General features: G+C 34.7%; 1 long non-coding RNA gene across 1 annotated transcript in view; it reads left to right on the forward strand.

The window, feature by feature from the left end:
• Positions 1-23,061, forward strand: part of LOC134756641 (uncharacterized) — a 205,425-nt gene that overhangs the window by 64,279 nt on the left and 118,085 nt on the right. The gene's annotated exons all lie outside the window — the stretch shown is intronic.

Here is a 23,061-nt window from a genome sequence, read left to right on the forward strand (position 1 = left end):
CCCCTTTCTTGTTCTATTTATGATCCCCTGGAAGTTTCCTCTGAGCTCTATTGATTCTAAGGGATACAGTTTGGAAAGGCACGTCTATAGAAAATACATGAAGAGTCTTAAATTTCAGAATCACATAAGTTTAATGAAAAAATTTGTTAAAGACTAAATGTGTTTTTAAGTCATGTTTTTCATATGTCTCAATTTGGAATTTAGATCTATGGTAGAAGTAGAAACTTTCCACGTGAATTTTTCCAGAAGAATAGAGGTTTCTTGCAGTAGAGTTATACGTATGTATTTCTTGCCCCATTAGGGCTGTGAACTTCTTAAAAGTGGGTATTTTATTTTTCTCATATCTATGCCAAGCATAATAATTTATATAGAATAAGTGGTTAATATAGAATAATTGCATTGAAAAATTTGCATCCTTCTGTATTTTGAGATTGTTAGCACTTTATCCTAATTATCAGATTAGTCTCTGGAAATAAATGAAAATGAAATTTTTATAAACCCTATTTCCTCTTAAAGTCACTGGCATTCATAGGAAAGATAGTTGCTTAGGATAATTAAATCTTAAATACTTTAGAAGTGTCCCATATTTGGAAAATAGCCCAGAAATCACTGGGGGAAAAGAGAGAAAAAATAATTGGTTATGCAGCCATTTAGACATCCAAACTTCCTGAATAACAACTCCAAATTCTATTTTGTTTTCTTTTGAAAAGAGGGGCTGGCTACTGTTGGGCCAGTCTGACTTCTATGACCACCTTCCTTCCGAAGAGCTTTGCTCATGATTGACTAGGGACTCAAGCTGATTGACAGGTTTTCCCCTTGCTGAACATATGTTAGAGGCCTTTGTTAATTAAGAAATTCTCCCAACTACTTCAGTTTTTTTAGGGTATACCCTTAGATTCTGATAATTTATTCAAAACCAAACAAATGGGTGCCCAGAATTGTCCATTTTTAGGTTGTATAAGGTGTGTGCTCTCTGCTCTCGTTTAAAAACAAGCAAGTAAAGAAACAAGAAAACTTGAACAACAAAGCTAAAATACAGTTCTCCCATTGAGTGCATTTTAACTTTTTATTTTATTTTATTTTATTTTATTTTATTTTATTTTATTTTATTTTATTTTATCTTTGGTTATGTTTCTTAGGTAAAGAACAGCTTCATTACTGGGTACAAAAAAAAAGCAAGATAAAGATCAAAACAAACCATGTGCCACGAGTTCTAAATATATATCACCATTCATTATGAAATGTTTATTCTGAAAAATGAAGTGCTTAAAAAACAAAATCAAGCTGAAACTTCTATTTTCCGGTGAAGAACCAAGATAGAGATCATCAACTGGGCAACATTTGTGGTGTAATTTCATGTAGATCACTGTCATAAGCTTATTTTATACACAAGCACCCATGTAAATGTGCACACAATAGCAATATATGTAGCTCTTTCGTGGATCAATTGCCATAAAATATAAAAAAAAAATTATGGCTTGCAGCAAGTGCTATTGGTTAATCATTGAATATCCTTAAGTTTTTAAGTGACTCAGAAATATTAGTCATATGGGAGGATAATTTAGCTAAAATGAATACAAGGATTCTTGTACATTCATTCTCATTTCTTTTTTTCTTCTTAGCAGTTGTTTTTCAGGGTACCAACAGGAATAGCTACAGAAAACAGAACACTTAAAACAGTAAAATCAAGGCCTTCTAAGTGTATTAAAAGAGTAGAGAACTATCCAGAGGTAATAGGTGAAGCCAGTGCCTCTCTCTAGCAGAGCACTGCAGGATAAACCAGGAACCATGGCTCTCATGGTTTTGCAGTTAGAGCCAGCGTCCTGCCAGCAATGGAAAGGAGAGATCTTACCCTGTGCTGTAGGTAGCTTCTGAAATGGCTGCCAAGGATCCCTGCTTCCTTGTATTCACAACTTGTGTAATCATCCCTCTGAGGGTGGGCTGGACCTAGAGACTTGCTTCTAACAATTGTAATTCATCAAAAATGATATGTCACTTCCAAGACTAGATCCCAACAAGGTTTCAGGTTGAGAACCCTTTCTCGCCCTCTCGTGTGCTGGATCTGAGGAAAGCAAGCTGCCATGCTGAGAGCTGCCCTATGAAGAGGCAAGGTATTTTGAGGTTCTGGTACTATGGTAGGCACTAAAAATTTAGCAGTCAGCAAGACTGACATGATACAACCTCACTCCTTATGGTGCTTTCATTATTACTTAGCAAAAGAGAGCATCGATTCTTTGTCAAGCAGACCTGGGCCTTTATTCCAATTTCTACGCATATTATCATGACTTGGAGGAAGTCTTTTAACCTTTCTAATCTTTAATTTCTTCTTTTTTAAAATGTAGGGGTGATAAAAGTACTTCTTCCATGAAATTGCTGGGGGTTAAGTGAGATAACAGTAAGTTTCTTTGTAAAGAGATTATTGTAAGCATTTATAACGAGAAGTACTATGTTGCTGTTCCTCTTATCTGTATCCTGGTCATCATTGTTAGAAAAGGGCAAACATTTTTTTCCCATTTCTTAACTTCCAGAAAGAGAAGTTGTCCCAGAGTACATCATATGTCTCTCTTGTCTTTTTACTCTTTTCACCTTTAGGGAATTGAAATAATTTATTTTTAAGTCAGTAACTGTGACAGAAGAACACAAAATCACTGGATGAGAGAAATAGATAATTTTTAAAGCAAAAAGATCAGGCAGAGCAGCATCTTGCATCAGTTGCTAGCACCCCAGTCCCCACAGGGCAATATGATGAAGGCCAAGTGTTACCTGTGTGTGTAGAGGGTTACATCACAGGACAGGAACCGTGACAATAGGAGACTGACTTTCTGTGGGGCTGGTGGCACATCTACCTTTCTTGTTACGAGAGACAGAGAGAAAAAGAGTGAGAGAGACAGAAAAAACATATTACCCTTGTATAGAAGCAAATATCTCCAGGAAGGAGAAAAAGAGGGTATTACGATTATTATCCTTAGATAGTTCTGGGAAGGTTTGTCGTCATATCTCTCTGGAGGCATACATTATCTGTAAGACTGCTCTTCAAAGAAAGGCCCTCATGACCATGCAGGTGCATGGAAAGTCATCTTTCAATAGTAACCTAGTAGGAAATCAAAAAAGAATAATTTACTAGATTGAGCTCAGTTCTACCTTTTTACCTCAAACAGTGGCCTTTCCACTGGAATCATTGACGGTATAGAGAAAAACTTGATTCAGGAGGGTTAATAAGCATGAGGTTCCAGCAGCAGGTCCAGTTGGCTCTCACACAAATCGTTCATATTCATCACAACAGCCCCATGTCACTGAAGCAATTATTTTGTTCAATATGATTTATTTAAAAATACATGAAGATGTAATTTAGTTTGGAAACATTTTCATCCAAAATCATGAGAGTCGGTTTTAGATGTTTAAAGCTATTGCTTATGTATCATTTCAACTAATTTCCGGAAGTTGATTAAAAAAAAAACAAAACACTTTTGTATTGGGTAACCCTCATATGAATGTGTAAATTCTTGCTGTTTTGTTAACTAACTTGTTTTTAGTTGTCTGGATTGCAGCAGGGCCCATTACTAAAGCAAATAATAGGGTGGCCCAACGTTTTACGACAAGATAGAGAAGGATCCTCTAAGCATGTGAGAGGCTGAACGTTGAAAAATAAGTAGGAGCTGACCAAGGTGGTTGGGGTAGAGTGGGGAGAAGGTTCTAAGTATAAAGAAGAGCAAAGGAGTGATCACTGCACTGAGAAAGGACTTGGAAATGACGTGTCTCTGAAAAAAGGCCACTATGGCAGAACTTCCCAAAGGAAGGGAAAAAGGCATCAATATGAAGCCAGAGAAGGAAGCCAGAACTGGATGCTATAAGGACTTAGAGTGCAGGTTGAGGATTGTACCCTTTATCTTAAGAATTATTATAGTATAGTAATAAGGACACTGGGATAATTGCATAATCGATTGCAAGAGAACAGAAATTGATGAGGAAACCAGTTAGCAGGCTATAGCAGTTGTTCAAATGAGGGACATAAATGGAAGAAACTTCCTGGGTTGGGCAGGAGCTTTCCAATATAGAGACTTTCCCGCCACAAAAAGAAGAAAAACAGGTCCTCACTGCCCTATAGGACAAACCAGAACAGGACGGCCAGGATTCAGCTCCTAACCAATCAAATAGAGGATTCAAAAATACCCAATCAAGAGGAGGATTGAAAAACAGACTATTGAAAAACAGACTCTTCTGAATGGACAAAGGGAGAATATGGGAGGGAACAACATGGGAATATAAGTCAGACTAGCAACGGCACCCTCTTCCGGGTCCCCTTCCACCACGTGGAAGCTTTACTTTTGGTTTGCTTAATAAACTGTGCTGCTGCACACTCTTATGGCTTGTGAATTTCTTTGAGCTGTAACACTCACTGCGGGACCGTGGCCCACTATTCCATTCTTTGGAGTCAGCAAGGCCAAGAACCTAAGCTCAACTCCAGTTACACAAGCAGGTAATTAAACCGGCCCAGCAGAGTAGGTGACATTAGAAACAGTGGAAAGCAAGTAGATTCCAGATATATTTAGACAAAAGGATTATATTCAGATTAATTCTCCAGAGTGAATTCTGTGTCTTATACACTTAAGGATCCACAGTAAATGTTCACCAATCGTGCTGAGCACATCACCTGCCGAACATTTTTTGATTTACCTAGCTTCTTGCTTTTTTGTAGAAAACCAAGAAAAGACTGCACAGAACATTCTTTCTCAAGTAAAAAGTAAGCTCAAAGCTAAATTACACAAAGCAGGTAACTAATTAAGAAACAATTGTTTAGACAACTGTTGTAAATCTACACTTTTCCTGGTTAACAGTGGAAGGCAGAGTATTTGTTTTGATATGTATAATGTTTCCTGTGGGGAAAAACAATAAAAAAGTGTCTGGAAGTCATAAAGTTGGATAGTGCTATCTGAGACACCCTTTCAACAATGAAAATGATAACCATATGACTCCTCCATCAGCTAACAGCTGTTGGAAAAGGGCCTAAGCCTTTCTTTCTATGTACTGAGTCCAATTAAGTCGTAAAATCCTGACATACTAAATTGGTCTGTGGCCCATATTTTGAAGAGCTTTAAATAATTACTTACTCCTGCTGGAGATGCTCAGTTTTTAAAGACATTTGGGTTATTTAATTGGGTGGCATTCATCCTTGCACTTATAGTTTCTACTAGGGGTGATGTGGTTGTGATAAATCCATTATAAATTGATTCTATGAAGACAATCCTTAAAAGCTAACACTTCCTTAAAAGCTCCAGGGATTATGTGTCTGTAGCTTGAAGAAATGACCAGTAGATGGGGCTCGGGATAATAAAATTTTAGCCAAAAATAAATAAATAAATAAATAAATAAAAAGTAAAACGATCAATTTATGTATTGTTTAGTCAAAAATTCTTATTGAGCCACCACTGTGCATCTTGGATTATGCTAGGCACTAGGAGTACAAGAAATTAAAAAAAAATATGGTTTATTAAGGTATATGGATATATCTTTTAAAATTATAATCATGGCAATGAGTCTAAATTAGAAGCATGCTGATGTTACAGTGTTGACGCAAAGAAAGAAGTGGTCATTTATCTGAGGTTAGAATTAAAATGTTTATGGAAGCCTGTCATTTGAGCTGAGTGTTAAAATGAGTGTATTTAGTATGAAAGGGAGAAGGCATGCATTTGAGACAGAGGGATCAGTATATGCAAAGCGCAGCAGATTGAACTTTATATGCTTTCGGAAAGAAATACGATTTTGGCTAGGTTGAAGTAACCAGAAAAGAGGAAATTAACCATTAAAGAAATTATGGGAAACAAAGACCCAAGGAGGCCAAGGGAAGCAAAGAGTTTAGCGATAGTTAAGGCTGGAATAAGCATGGACACAATCAGAAAAGACAAAGTAAACCATTAAAGAACCACAAATTCAAATGAATTCATGGGTTAGGCAGAAAGGTGTCTAACATGAAGAATGCCAGGAAGTAAGATATAGGAAACTGTTTAGTTCTGTATTGAAGGGGATGAGTGAAGCCACTAATTGAATACATTCAAATCTAATGTTTTTAAAACACCAAAAAGTGCCAAACAAAATGTATCTGAAGAATGAATGGATTAAGAGTTTTAAACTCCTACGTTATCTTAAGGTGCTGAGATAATTAACAAACAAATTCAAGGAGAGTGACGTGATCAGATTTAGTTTTAAAACAGTCACCGTGGCTATAGAGTGAGGAACAAACTGAGATGATACATCTATGGAGGAGGAGAAATGATATCCTACATGCCTGATAGGTCTACCAGAATAATTGTTAAAAAAATTAGTGCCCATCTAGTAGGCTATTATAAAAGATAAGGTGGTAGATTGGACTGAGATCAATGATGATAGCAATAAGTATATATTTCTAAGAACCACTTAAAATACACAATTTTTAAAAAATGTGATAATATGATAAGATGTTGTGGTGGAGAAAGGGATGAAAGAAAGCTCCCTCTTTTACAGCTATAATTACAATCAAATATATTGTTTGTTCAAAAGGTCATGTCAGATTAGCATATTTTAAAAGGAAAAACGCTGCCAGAGGTTAAGAGCTTAAATCAAAACCTAAAGTACTCAGATGAAAATGAGAAAGTCAGATTTTAATTAGTTCCTTTTTTGACTTTTAATATTTGAGGCATTGGATGGCATGCAAGTGGAGACACCTTCTCTGGGCCTGTAGTGTCTGTAGAGAGCTGTATTTAGAGATATGGAGTACAAAATGAGGATATTTAATTTGGGGTTAGTGGTATGAAGGTAGGTAAAGCTATGGAAGTGCATGGGCTATTTCCAAGGGCAGTAACAGAGTGAGACCACAAAAGAGCTTAGTATGGAACCTTGAATAACAACAAACTTAAAGGAAGATCAGATGGTGAAGAACTGACACAAAACTGAAAGAAGTCCATTGAAATGATGGGAAGCAAAGACCTACGGAGGCCAGGGAACAATGGCTTCTTCCCAAAAGAGAACTCACTCATATTGTGAAATGTTTCAGAGTGCTACACAAGTTAAACAGAGACTGAAAAGTGTCCATTGTGTTCAAGAACAAGCAGCCTGGAGAAGGTTGCAGCAAGTTGAGTTTTCAGCAAGCGGTAGGGTAGTAAAACAGATTATGATTTAAATTTGAATGGCAAGTGTGAAAATGTCGATGGAAAGTAGAAGCATCACAAACAAAAGTTTGGATGGGATGAGAATTTAGAACAAGAGCAGAAAAGGATATTAACAGACAACTTTGAAATAATGAGATCATTTTTAATGGGAGGGAAGGTTTACATAAAGAAATTAGAACTATAGATTTATCAAGACCTGTATTCAATTAGTGGTTTAATTATTTAAAAACATTTTTTCTGCTTCTCTTAAGCAGTAATCATTGCAAACTACTCATTTTGAAATCCACTTAATCTCTAAGCCTCCTTTGTAGGAATTATTCTGTCATCATCCCAGCACCTATAAGGAACTAACTAACGTAATTGGGAGGGGGTAGGAGAGTTTTGAAAAACTGTGTGATCAACGTGTATACTACAATACATGGAAGAACATTGCCAAAGGTTAGGTGGTGTAAAGCAACACCGAGTGTACACAGTTGATGATTAGAAAGTCAAATTTTAATTAAATCCTTATGGATTTGTGAAAATTCTTAATTATTGTTGCTGTTTTATCCTTAACTAAATTTCACTCTATTGAAGTACAGCAGAGCCTTCAGTCTCCTGGTGGAATGCATGTAACCTGAGCAATTCATTATAAAGCAGTTTCTCTAGGAGAGCTTAGAAGTGTCAGAATTTATGAACATCCAAGCCCATTTGATTTGATTTTGTCTCTGGAGCATGTTTGCTAATGCACAAATATTATTCATTAATGTGCTAAGGGGTGTTCACTAAAGCTGAGTGGTGGAATTACCTTAACTTCAGCAGAAAAGCTATCACTCTTTCCAAGCAAAGAATGCTGATGAAAAAAGTCTCCCAAAGAGTTGTGATGGTGTAGAACAGCCCCCATAAATAAAGTGCATGTTACTGCTTTTGTTAATGCCCATGGGAAAATAATTAAATCTACATTTTTTCCATTAATCTGTTTGGGAGATTTTATGTCTAATGAAAATGATGGAGAAATTCAAAAGTGGACCTGAAGAATGGTTAACTTTTAAGTCCATTGTTATTATTCCTTTTAGTCAAGAAGAAAAGAAATGGGCTGTCTAAACTCTGGCAGTATGAACTCTAATTTTGTCATACTGTTTAGTGCATAGGAAAAAAATACTGCTCCCTTACTTTATATGTAACAAGATAAAAATATATGTCTCATGTAAGAAAAGCCCAGAAGTTGCCAGTTTAGGGCTGGCATAGCAGCTTCATGTTAACTGGGACCCAGGATCCTCCATTCTTATTGCTCTGCCATCCTGAGAATGTTGTCTCAAGATTGCTGACTTAAAACAGCTCCTTGTGCTCCTACTATCACATTCATATTCCAAGTAGAAGAAAGGAGAAAGGGAAAAAAGATAAGTGTACCTTCTCCCTTTTCTAAATTTACAGTTCATTAAAATATCACATAATAAAGAAACACACTCAATGTACAGCTTGATAAATTCTCACAAAGTAAAGACAAACTTTTAACCATCACCTAGATCGAGATATGGAACACTATCAACACTCTAGAAGACACTCTTATGACCCTTCTCATAATTATTCCCCTCAAAGATAATCATTATTCTGAATTTCAAAACCATAAGTTAATTTTGCTTACTTTTGAAACTTACGTAACTGCAATCACAGTGTATGTTCCTTGTTTTTCTCAAAACCATGTTTGTGATATGTATTTATGGTTACTTCTAATTATAGTTTTTCTCTCATTGATATATAGCATCGTACTGTAAAAATATACCACAATTTATCGGTCGATTCTTCTAACATTGGGTAGTTACTACAGTAGTGCTATTTATGAACATTGCTTTATGTGTCTTTGTAAACATATGTGTGTATTTCTGTGGAGTATAATTAGATTGGGAAGGCCAGAGTATAACTTGTGTCTATCATCAGCTTTAGTAGCTATTACTAAACAGTTTCAAGAGGTGTTGTACCAATTTATATAACTTCCATCAGTGTGTGGGAATTACAGTTATTTCATAACCTCGGCAACACTTAACATCGTCTTTCTTTGTAATTGTTAGCAATTCTGATAGGGTTTCTGATTTTAATTCACATTTCTCTGGTGTCTATGCATAAGGATCTTTTCCATATATTTAATAGTTATTTGACTATCTTCTTTTGAAAAGTGTCTGCAAAAGTTTTGGCCAATTTTTCTTTTGAGTCTTTACTTTTTCTATAGATCTGTAAAAGTTCTTTGAATATCCTGGATGTAAGTTCACTGTGGCATATATGTTTTGAAAATATCCATCATAACTCTGTGGCCTGTATTTTCATTCTCTGAAACTTTTGATTTCATTTTATTTTAATCTAAGTTTTCATTTTTAATAAATTTCATTTCACCAATATTTTCCAATATAGGTAGTTCTTCTTGTGTTTCATTTTTTAAAACTTTGCTTTCTTCAGAACTACCGTGATATTATTACTGTTTTTGTCCAAATAGATAATTATTTTAACATTTATATTTAGATCTGTAATCCATCTGGAACTGGTTTTTATCTGTGGTGTGAGGTAGAGGTAAAGATTCAATTTTTTTTTCCCATATGGAAACTCTAATACATTAGCATCATTTATTGAAAGGCCTTCTTTGTCTTATGCACTGCAGTGTTATAAAGCAAGCAACTTTGTTATAAAGAAAATTATTATATTTGTGTGAATCTGCATTGAATCAGGTCTCTTTTCTCCCGATTTCTTCTGTCTATTGGACTTTCTATGTACCAACATAATATTATCTAAATTACTGTAGTTTCATGACAAGTTTTGATTTCTGGAAGCATAAGTGCCCTGGATTTGTTCTTCAAGATTGTCTTGGCTATTCTTAGCTCTTTGTATTGCAATGTAAGTTTCAAAATAAGCTTGTAAATTTGTAAGAAAATAATGGAGAGATTTTGGTTAAGACTGCCTTGACTTTATAGAGAAAGCTGATGGAGAGTTGCTATCTTTATAGTATTGAATCTTCTAACCTGTGAACATCGCATTTGCCTCCAATTATGTAGTTTTCTTTATCTCAGTGGTATTTTAGGCCTTTTGTTGCTGTTTTTGTTGCTAGTTTGTTTTAGTGTATATGCCTCATATCTTTTACGAAAACAATTAATGGGTTATATTTATTATAATATAGCAAATATTATCATTTAAAATTAACTTTCCTGTTTGTTACTAATATATAGCAATACAGTTGATTCTACGTATTTACAATATTTAGTGACCTTGTAATATTCCCATATGAATTCACTTGGATTTTCTACCTGCATCATTATGTCATCTATGAATAATTACAGTTTTATATTATCTGTTTCATTTATTGTTTTACATCCTATTTTTATCTTTCTCTATTGCACAATTCTAGCTTCTCAAATTCAAGGTGAATACAAATGTTGGTAACACGTGTCCTTGTTTTTTCCTCCAGTTTAGGAAAAGCTCTAAATATTTCACCTTCAGTGTAAAGTGGTATAATTTCCACAGGTAACTGTTAATCAGGGCAAAGAGTTTTCTTTTTAATTTAATTCAATGAGTAGTTATCATGACTGAGTTTTTAAATTTAACAAATAATTTTTATCTACCTATTAAGATAATCATACGATTTTCTTCTTTATTCAGTTAATTTGATAAATTGTACTACTTATATTTTTATTATTAGGCTAAGTTAACATTCCTCAAATTAAATTGTAGTGAAGATTAATGAAGTAATAGGTTATTAGGCAACATTTGAATGTGAGATGAGGCTGGTTAGACAGATAATATAGCTCTACCTATAGATATAAATAAAGATGTATGTCTTACCCGAACAGGGAGATCAATAGTACCAGAATTACAGTGATGTGTGTGACTCAGAGCCATGAATCCCATATCTGTATTACTTTCTCCCATCGTATAAGCCAGGATATGGCAACCACCACCACCCACCTCTTAAAAGCACACATCCCACACAGATATATCCTAAGTAGCATTTCATTTATCTCTCTCCAAAACAAACTTGGCTTTTCAGGAAGTATTGAAAACTGATCAAAGTAGCAAGCACCAAATTGCAACTTGATGTGCTGTGTTTTCCAGAAAAATGCCATTTCCAGAAGAATGCCATTTTTTAAAGCATCTGAATTATAATTTTTTTAAAAAAGAAAAGAAGATACAGATCTATGATAAAAGGAGATTTTATGTTAAAAATGAAATACTCCAACTCTATATTAGTTTTCTTATTTTAAATTTGTGAGTTTTGAAGACCAGAAGAATTGTGTTCTAATATAGGTTGTGCCCTGTCACTTGATAATTAATGAGGCTTAATTAGTCATTCTCCTTTTATGAACTACCATTTCTTAATTTGTTAACCATGAATAATGCTATCTTTTGTGAAAGGAAAATAAATCTTTGGGCCCCAAAATCACTAAGCTAAAGAGGAAAGTCAAGCTGGGAACTGCTCAGGGAAAACCTGCCTCCCATTCTATTCAAAGTCACCCCCTTGCTCACTGAGATCAATGCATATCTGTTTGCCTCCTTTGGAGAGGCTAATCAGAAACTCAAAATAATACAACAATTTGCCTCTTATCTAACTCTGACCTGGAAGTCCCCTCCCCTCTTCCAGTTGTCCCACCTTTGCTTCGAGTTGTCCTGCCTTTCCAGCAGACTGGACCAATGTTAATCTTACACATGTTGATTGATGTCTCAGGTCTCTCTAAAATGTGTAAAACAAAACTGCTCTGACCACCTTGGACATACGTTGTCATGACCTCCTGAGGCCATGTCATAGGTGTGCATCCTCAATCTCGGCAAAACAAACTTTCTATATTAACTGAGACCTGTCTTTAATACCTTTAGGGGTTCACACTTTCAAAGGATTGTAATGGGTTAGAGACAATAAAGTCTAGCACAAAGCCTAGATATGATTGTTACTTAAAAGTTGTTATTCCTATTAATATTCTGTATAACAGTTTTTCTTCTTCATACCCTGATTTCAATTTTCAGCTCAGGAGAGTTTCTCCCAATTCATCCCTCCATGCTTTACTATCCCCAAATTTTATCTCTCTCATTAGAAAGAAAGAATAAAATCACCCTGTGGTGGGCACCTCTCTAACATGGCTCTCAATGACCCCTTCCTCCTGGTACTCACTCCCCAGTGTAATCCTCTTTTCTTGAATGTGGGTAAGACCAACTGACTGACTTCTAATGCACTGAATAGGTAAACATTATGGGATGTCACTTTCTAGGATAGGTTACAAAAGACTGTTGACTTCATTTTAGCCCACACTCTCTTCCCTTGTTGTTTTCTCACTTGGAGGAAACGAGCTGCAATATTGGGAGCTGCTCTCTGGAGTATGCCACATAGCAGGGAATTGAGGGAAGCTTCTGATCAACAGCTCATAAGGAACTAAGGCCCTCAGTCCAACAAACTGTGAAGATCTAAACCCCGCCAACAATCACTTAACTGAGCTTGGAAATGACTCTAACCCCAACTGAGCCTAAGATGACTGTAGCCCCTACTGTCCATCACCTTGATCCAACCTTGATAGAGACCTAGAGCCAGAGGACTTGAAACATATTCTTCTGTGCTATAACAAATGTTACTATGTTTTTAGGCAAGCCACTAAGTACGGGGGTAATTTGTTACACAGCAATAGATAACTATTACAAACCTATTCACACCAAACTTTTATTTCCCAAACTGCTCTATTTGTAATAATCCCTTTCTAGGGTATTTAAAAATACGTGAGTGGTTAAAGACACATTTTATACACAAATGTATTCTTACAGTTATTTCCCTCTACCTCCATATGCTAGAAACTGAACAGGCAGTAATTTTCTTCAAAGTAGATGTCAAAGGAGAAAAAATCTATATATGATGCTCTAGTAGGAATAAAAAACACTGTATTTTAATAAATACATTATATAATAGTCAGAAAACAATTTTGAGCAACTAATTTTTGAAAAGCAACCTGAGAAATACAGTAAGAATACAATGTAGTTCTCCTCCCAAGGGGGTTACATTCTAATTAGTAAAATAAGAGCTATACAGATGAAAAACCTACTAGTACTCTAGGTAGTAAATGACAAATAAGTCACACAGACAGTAAGCAATCTGGAAATAAAAAGAAGAAAGTAGTTTCCCAGGGTAAGCAGAGCATGCTCTGGTTCTTTAAAATGATTAGAATTAGAAATTAACATAATTTTGTAGTTTATACTTTTATAAATATGAGAACTCCTTTCCTTATGTTTATTTCATTCGTGATTATCTATAAGCAGGGATAGCATTTTATTTTACTCATGAATCTATAGAATGGTAAACACAAAGAAAAGGTTAAATAGTTCCCCTGAGAATAGCGGCAGTGTTCGAATTAAAACTAATGTCTCAAGACTCTTAAAATAGATTTTACAAATATGATCAATTAATTTTTAAAATTAGCCAAAAGAGAAACAAAACTATCAAAATATATCTATCATATTACTTGTTTGATATTAAAAAAACAATTTCAAAATTATAATTTGTTTTAAAATTTTAGTTTTCCATAAAATTTTTAAGCATGATTCCATTTTAAACTTTAAAAAATTTATAGAATGGTGAAATAGGAATCTTTTTTGGTGGTACTGATGAAATTGTCTAGTAAATTATTCTGTTTGTGCTCTGGGAGAGAATTAATACTCAGAGAAGTGTGCAGAAAGAAAGGAAGTTCTGGTGCCATAGAAGTAAATTTTTATTGTAAGTTCAGGGGTACATATGCAGGTTTGTTACATAGGTAAACTTATGTCATGGGAGTTTGTTGTACAAATTATTTCATCATCCAGTATTAAGTCTAATATCCATTAGTTATTTTTTTTCTGATTCTCTCCCTCCTCCCACCATCCACTCTCTGAAAGGACCCAGTGTGCATTGTTCCCTTCTGTGTGTCCATGTGTTCTCATGATTTAGCTCCCACTTATAAGTGAGAACGTGGTATTTGGTTTTCTGTTCCTGTGTTAGTTTGCTAAGAATAATGGCCTTCATTTCCATCCATGTCCCTCCAAAGGACATGATCTCCTTCCTTTTTATGACTGCATAATATTCCATTTTGTATATATGCCACATTTTCTTTACTCTATCACTGATGGGTATTTAGGTGGATTCCATGTCTTTGCTATTGTGAATAGTGCTGCAATAAACATTCATGTGCATGTGTCTTTATGTAGAATGCTTATATATCCTGGTGTACCCAATAATGGGATTGCTGGATCAAATGGTAGTTCTGTTTTTAGGTCTTTGAGGAACCATCATACACTCTTCCACAGTGGTTGAACTAATTTACCACCCACCCCCCAACAGTGTATAAGTGTTTGAGTATAAAATGACAACATCTGTTATTTTTTGACTTTTTAATAATAGACATTCTGACTGGTATGAAATGATATCTCATTGTGGTTTTTTGATTTCCATGTCTGTAATGATCAGTGATGTTGAGCTTGTTTTCATATGATTGTTGGCCACATGTATTTCTTTTGAAAAGTGTTCATGTCCTTTTCCCACTTTTTTATGGGGTTGTTTTTTTCTTGTAAATTTGTTTAAGTTCCTGATATGTATGCTAAATATTAGCCTTTTGTCAGATGCATAGTTTGGAAAAATTTTCTCCCATTCTCTACGTTGTCTGATCACTCTGTTGATAGTTTCTTTTGCTCTGCAGAAGCTCTGTAGTTTAATTAGATCTCCATTTGTCAATGTTTGTTTTTGTTGCAATTGCTTTTGGCATCTTTGTTATGAAATCTTTGCCTGTGCCTGAAGGGTATTGCCTAAGTTGTCTTCCAGGATTTTTATAGTTTGGGGTTATACATTTAAGTCTTCAAGTTATCTCGAGTTAATTTTTGCATATGGTGTAAAGAAGGGGTACCATTTCAATCTTCTGCATGGCTAGACAATTATCCCAGCACTATTTATTGAATGGGGAATCCTTTCCGCATTGCTTGTTCCTTTTTTTTTTTTTTTTCAGGTTTGGCAAAGATCAGATACTTGTAGGTGTATGTCTTATTTCTGGGTTCTCTATTCTGTTCATTGGTCTACTTGCCTGTTTTTCTACCAGTACCATGCTGTTTTGGTTGAACATTGGTAAGAAGAGAGGAGCATGACATTTTAAACAGAAATAAGTAATTAAGGCAAATTCAATGCAAAGATTTAGTATAATAAAGACTTAGGAATATCCACGAGATTTAAAAATTTGGATGCTCTTTTTGATTTTAGTGAGAGATAATATTAGTACAGTCAGGGGACGAGGCTGGAATTCAATAGATTAAGAATGAACATGAGGTTAGAAAGTGGTAACAATGAGAATAGATCATGTTTTGAAGTCAGATGAGAAATACAAGAAAAATATTTGATTATTGGAGGAGGATTTAGGCTCAGGGGTATACAGAGACAAAGAAATGTAAATCTAAACTAGGACCTAGGAAGTGGATAAGTACAAGGAAGAGAGAGTAGAATGCCTTTGAATAGAAGGGACACTACATCTGAGAATGAAGAAAAATATTACAAAGACAGAAATCAAAACAAATATGTGGTTGCATAGTTGTGTAAGAGAAGCTTTGTATTTGAGAAAGATGATACCTGATTGCATTTCTGTCTGCTGAATATGATGAGCCTGGGGGCATAGAGGTTAAGGGCAGTGATGAAAAGACCTTGGAGAACATGTTGGCAAAACAACTGGAGGGCTTGGCCGTGGCTTAGAAGATACACACTAGGTGGAGACCAGAAACATGTAGTGGCACCAAATAGCTTTTTAAAAATATATAATTTCTTCCATTGCTATGCAGTATTATTAATATTTTATTATACTAAGACTTGAACAAGGGATCCTATTAGTGCTTGTGATGTCTTGTTTCCATAGCTCTATGTGACATTCAGGTCTTTTGTTTTAAGACGAGTTTGCTACCCATTAGTCTAGAGACAGCTCTGAAAAATCAAAGTTAGAAAATTATCCACATATTGGTCATTGAACAAATACTCTTGATTAAAGTTATCTTATGTAGATGATATAAAATTAATTTACTGTTTTGTCTTCTGTGGCACAGGCATGAGGTGACACAGAGGCATAAGTTATTGGCAGGTCTCAAAATAAATGCCTTATATAAATTTATTGGAAGGTTATTTCTCTTTTGGACTGGATGTGGGGGATTGTGGTTATCATACATGTCTTTTTTTTTTTTTTTTTTTTTTTTTTTTGAGACCGAGTCTTGCTCTGTTGCCCAGGCTAGAATGCAGTGGTGCGATTTCAGCTCATTGCAAGCTCCGCCTCCTGGGTTCCAGGGTTTCACCGTGTTAGCCAGGATGGTCTCCATCTCCTGATCTTGTGATCCACCCACCTCGGCCTCCCAAAGTGCTAGGATTACAGGCGTGAGCCACCGTGCCCGGCCTGTACATGTCTTGTATTAGCCTGGACATTAAGATCACTCATGAAAACATTTTCTCACTTTATCGTACACTTTATAAACTCTGTACACTTAGGCTACACTGCATTTTATCCTGCTTTTTTTGTGTGTGGGGTGACAGAGAAAAGCATTATGAATTATGACCTAGAAGGGATGTTAAGAGGCATTTGAGACCTAGAAGTAACCACCCCAGATACATTATGGTTTATATTGACCATTGGATGCATTATTTTAAATAAAATGTCAAATGGACTTTTATTTTTAAAGGCAAAACAAATAGTTTATGTATAACCGTGGGCAAAAAAAAAAAAAAAAAAAATGCTTGGAAACCAATGTTTAAAATGTTCCTTTTGTTGAAATAACTTGTCCCAACATACAAGTGAAGTCAGAGGCTATTATTGTAGTGAGAGACAATATGTGCAGAATAAACACCTTAGACCCAGAGTTATGAAATGGGGGGGATTTGAAGCTCAGTCCTGATGTTAACTAAATCCTCGCTTTGGGGCAAGCCATTTAACCTGAGTTAGAATATCCTGATCTAAAACAAGAATAATGTCTATTGTCCAGGGTTATTTGTGAAAAGATAATGACATAGTATTTCTGAAAGCATTTGGTGAAATATAAAGTACTCGAAAATAGTGTCTTTATTTAAGGGGTCCTGCACAAAAATTTCCATCTATAAACCTATTTTTTAAAAAAAAAACATTTCTGCCAATCTGGAGGCTTTGGGCCCCAGGTTATGTACAAGTTAAGCAGGTAAGTCAGAAGGGCAAGAAGGGCAAGCCTAAATTTATGTGGGATGTATTTCGATTTTTCATGATATGAAGTGTTTTTAAAAAATTAAAGAACACAGAAGAAAAGAAATAAAAATAATTCCTGTCTTTACAGTTCTGTCACTTCAGACAATGTGATTTTTTTCTCAATCTTCTTTCCAATTTGTTACATTTGAGAATTTTTTTTTCGAGGGATATATGTAAGTAAAAAGTAAAATGTTCTATGTCACTGTCTTCACAGACGTGACTTCAAAGGCTCTATTGTGTGAGACTTATCACTATGATTGATTAATTAGTATATAGTCATGCATTGCTAAGCAAGGGAGATACATTCTGATAAATGCATTGTTAAGCATTGTGAGAACATTCACAAACCTAGATAGTACAGCCTACTATACACCCAGTCTATATGGTATAGTCTATTGCTTCTAGGCTACAAATCTGTACAGCATGTTACTGTACTGAACACTGTAGGCAATTGTAACACAATGGTAAGGATGTGTGTATCTAAACATAGAAAAGATACAGTAAAAATAAAGTATAAAAGATAAACAATGACATACCTGTATAGGACTGTCACCAGGAAAGAAACTTGCACAACTGAAATTTGCTCTGGGTGAGCCTGTGAGTGAGTGATGAGTGAATGTGAAGGCCTAGAACAATATTGTTTGGTACTGCACACTTTATAAACACTGTACACTTAGGCTACATTGAATTTATTTAAAAAATTCTTTCAATAATAAATTAATCTTGGCATATGGTAACATTTTTGCTTTATAAACTTTTTAATTTAAAAAAACTTTTTGACTCTTTGCAGTAACGCTTAGCTTAAAACACTAACACATTGTTTAGATGTATAAAAATATTTTCTTTTAAAGTATCTTTATTCTGTAAGCTTTTGTCTATTTTAAACACCATTTTTTAACTTTTTAAATGTTTTTGTAAAAAACTACGACACAAATACACACATTAGCCTAGGCCTACCCGGGCTCAGGATCATCAGTATGACTGTCTTCCACCTCCACATCTTGTCCTGCTAGGTCTTCAGGGACAGTCGCACCGTGGAGCTGTTATCTCCTATGCTAACAATGCCTTCTTCTGGAACACCTCTTGAAGGACAGACCTGAGGTTGTTTTACAGTTAACTTTGTTTTCAAATAAGTAAAATGAGTAGGCTCTAAAATAACACTAAAAAGTATAGTATATACATAATCATATATAGTATACATATAAAAGTATAGTAAATACATAAGCTAGAAATAGTCGTTTATTATCATTAACAAATATAATATTTGTTGTTAACTAAAAGGTTGTTATATGAAGCATGACTTTACAGCTTTTTATTTTTATGTGTAATGTACGTGAATCTTTGCTATATTTAGCATTATTTTTTTTAATTCCAATGACCTTGAATTTTATTGTTTTATTTCAAAGAGAATGTCTTTTAAAAATCAATTAAAATAATAAATGTACTACAATAGACTGCTCTGGCTCCCAGAAAATTGTAATCTTCATGAGGGCTCAGGTGGTGTAATTAACCTTTGCCATCCCCAGCGGTACTTGACACAGTATTTCAGCAGAGTTGGCACCTATTATTGGAGAGTGAATTGTTTGTTAGCTTCAGTGTATTTCACTCCCCAAGCTAGAGAAATTGCTGTCCTCCAATAGCTATGTAGAGAAATGATGTCATGGCAGGGCCTATAATATTTTGTCATATGAGATATTTCATTTCAAGGCTAGTTGGGCAAATGATAATGTAGGCAGAGCACATTCACAAATTGTATAAACAGATGGGCTTTTATTGCCGGAAATAATTTGTTCTTGGAAGAAACATCTAACACCAGTGACTGCCATATTTTGACAGAAGAATGACATTTGGGATTGGAGTCATAACTGACCTGGCACATTTTGGATAGATAGCATTGCTGAAACAAATGAGTAGCAATTATTTATTAATATAGTAAATTTAGTATGTTATTTACCGGAAATCCCATTTACTTGCTTATATTTTTTATTTCTAAATACGTTATCTTATATGTGCAATAAGTACATGAATTCTCACTGGTGCTAAAACCAATGAGCTTAGCTTATACATTAGACAGTTGAGTTATAGTTTCAAATAACTACAATCAGGAGTATTTCATTACTGCAAGCCCGTGGACTGAAGTACAAATCTGATATGACATTTTATTACCCACTTAATGCTGGTCCGGAATCGTCAAAATTCCAGATAAATGATTTAGCATTATTTGCATTTTTTTATATTGTGAACAATTTAAGGTTAGGAACCACTTCTCATACATTTTATATACTTTATTTCTATCTCCCAAAGCCTAGTGCTGATGTCATAAACAAATTCTAAATACCTGCTGGCTAGTTGATAAATTGATGAATGGATGAGTAGATGGATGGATGAAAGGACGGCACAATCACCCACCCCATCACTAGTCATTGTCAAACTTGTTCCATTTTTTCTTTAGTGCCTAAACTTCTTTGAATACTAAAATTTTAGTAATGAATGGATTATTCTTTTGTTTACTTTCCTATTCACTCAATAGCTGAGTTATGAAAGTCTGTCATATGTTTAATACTGCAAATGGGCTCAACCTGCAAACACTGCAAAAGGCCAGTTCTGCTTTAAGATTATAATCTAGTAGACATATGGCATGTGCCACAGAAGTGTTAGAGGGTGTTACTAAAGTATTTACGATGGATGCCTAACTTGAATGGGAAAAGTAGTAGAGGAGAGGGACAAGAGATAGAGACAGAGATAGAGGTAGAGAGAGAGAGAGAGAGGTGGAGAGAGAAGAAATTCACCATTGAATTCACTCAATAAAGATTATTTAGAGCATCAACTCTGTTTCAGGCATTATTGATAGACCTCAGAGTAGCAATAGTTAATAAGAAAAACACAGTTGCTAACCTGGCAATCTTCACAGTTTAAAGAGCAAAACATAGACTCTAGTAGAAGAAGAGGATTGGTACGTAAGTCAAGCAATAAGTGGTGAATTTCAGAGGGGATTAGACACCCAAATGTCTGAAATAAATGGACAACTGAACTGAAAGTATTGTTTATGTAGAAATCAACCTTTACAATGTCCTCAAAAAGCCTAATCAACTTGAAATTAATCAATCTAGAGGAAAGTCATAATACCTTATTAAGCATCTACAATACAATTGACATTTTCCCAGCACTATCTTTTTAACCCTTTTTGAAGTGACTCTAAACTTTATTTTGAAGATGAGGAAGCTAAGATGAAGAGATATTAAAAATTTTACCAAAATAGTCATGCAAGTTTATGGTTAAGTAGGGATTCACAGTGATATTACTGAGTTCTGATATTTATTGACCACTTGCATTTATAATAAGCCTCTTAAGCCTAAAAGAAAAGAGAAAGTGCTGAAAGTTTTCTCCTGACCAGGATCTTGCATTTCAGCATTTGAGTAAGAAAAAGGCATTGCAATAAAATAAAGAAGCGAGAGTAAAAATTCAAGAGAAAATCTAGTTAAATACATTTATAGATTTAAGAAAGTGTTTATTGCTTCTTTTAATATAAATGTTCAACCTGATTTTCGGAGTGAAATGTTCTCAGTTTTCTATTAACATCACTTTTATCAGCATATCTCATTACCCAACTCTGTGCTTACTATAATTTATAGATGCCCAGGGCTCCAGGAAGGGAATGGCCTCTGTCAATACCATATAAATAAGACATAAGGCTGCTATGATTTTCAAATCAGAGGAATAACATTATTTTAGATTTGTATAGAAAGAGTGACAGATTATAGATTTATTTATTAAGGCCAAAATTGTTTGAGTAACATAAATGCTACAACATATTGCCTGTAATAACAAAATCAGTGCCCTGAGTAAAATTGAAAAGAAAAGAAAAAAAAGAAGCACATTTGAACATTATAAAGAAATATCTCTGCTGGTTTATGCCGGGAGAAAGTCAATAAAAGTTCAAACCATAATGTGATACTAAATCTCAATTACTCTTTGTGAGGAACCATTAAAACAATTATGTAGTTTTATTTATTTAGGAGAGCATATTGATGGTTTCTTTCTTCTTGGTTCTGGTACTTACCTAGTAGGGTAGATAAAAAATAGAAGGCTTTGTAGGATATCAATTACTTCCAGGGTTTTGTTTACGGTGCCTTTTCCTTTATCAAGTGATAAGTTTGTTGAGCATGTAACAGGAACTAATAGTTTAGCCCTTTGAACAATGAAATGCCCAAATGCACAAATGCACAAATCACAGAAGATCAAAACTGGCATGAATCAAATTAGTATAAAAGGATGGGTGAAATTTTAAAAAAAGTATGTATTGGGGCAGTTTTTTGTGAGAAGTGATTCATTTTAAGCATTAAAAACTGGATATATATGAATTCTAATAACCAGATTGTACATGTAAATGAATGTGACATTTGGATTATTTCTAAGAGTGTGACTCAAAATATTAATGCCTTGCAATGAGTAAGAGATTCTAAAACTGAAGAAGGGAAGAAAAGAACAGTCAAATAGAGCTAGGGAAATGGTAAATCAATGTTTTACATTGTTACAAACTTTTTGCTTTATTGTACATGAGTATCTTTGTGTGACTATGTATACAAAGAACAGAGAAGGGAAAGCTAGAGAGTGTTACCCTAGAGAGCTACCTGCATGCTACATCAATATGATGTATATTGTATGTGTAAAAATTACCCATATGTTAATGTGTGTAAAGTAAATAGGAGTGCAGAAAAATAGAAATGCAGTCTCCAACCATTGGAAATATAAAAATATATAGAAAAAAATGTAACAATTGCAATATATATCCATGTCATTGTGATTATTTAAAAACTGACTTAATCTATCACAAAGAAGTATAACCCCTTTTTAAAAAGCCAGAGAAACTAAAGAAACATAGTTTTGGTGTCTTATAATGCTCAGATTTTCTTCATTTGATATCAATTGAAAAGGAAAAATTCAGTCTTGAGGAAAGTTATACATACTTTATTGAGCATCTACAACATACCTGACACTTTCTCAACACTATCTTTTTAACCTTTTTGAAACAACTGTAGATTTTGCAGATGAGAAAACTAAGATGAAGGGATTTAAAATTTTACCAAAATCATAATGGAAGTGTATGATTAAGTAGGGATTCAAAACATTGTAGAGTTCTAATCTTTCTTGACCATTTGTATTTGTAATAAATCCCTTAAGCCAAAAGAAAAAGAGAAGGTGTTGAAAGTTTTGTATTGGTCAATGTATTGGTCCTCTACAACAGGGATCCCTAACCAGGCCACACAGCAGGAGGTGAGCAGCAGGTGAGCGAGTGAAGCTTCATCTGTGTTTACAGCTGTTCCCCACCACTTGCATTGCAGCCTGAGTTTCACCACCTGTCAGACCAGTGGCAGCATTAGAGTCTCATAGGAATGCAAACCCTATTGTGAACTGCATATGTAAGGGATCTAGGTTGTACGCTCCTCATGAGAACTTGTCACTGCCTCCCATCATTCCCAGACGGGACCATCTAGTTGCAGGAAAACAAACTCAGGGCTCCCACTGATTCTACATTATAGTGAGTTGTATTATTATTTCACTGTATATTACAATGTAATAATAATAGAAGTAAAGGGCACAATAAATGTAATACACTTTAGTCATTCTGAAACCATCCCCTTATCATGCTGGTCTGTGGAAAAATTGTCTTCCACAAAACCGGCTCCTGGTGCCAAAAAGGCTGGGGATTGTTGTTCTAC

This window comes from Gorilla gorilla, chromosome 11 (genome assembly GCF_029281585.2).
Source record: "Gorilla gorilla gorilla isolate KB3781 chromosome 11, NHGRI_mGorGor1-v2.1_pri, whole genome shotgun sequence".
Taxonomy (NCBI): domain Eukaryota; kingdom Metazoa; phylum Chordata; class Mammalia; order Primates; family Hominidae; genus Gorilla; species Gorilla gorilla.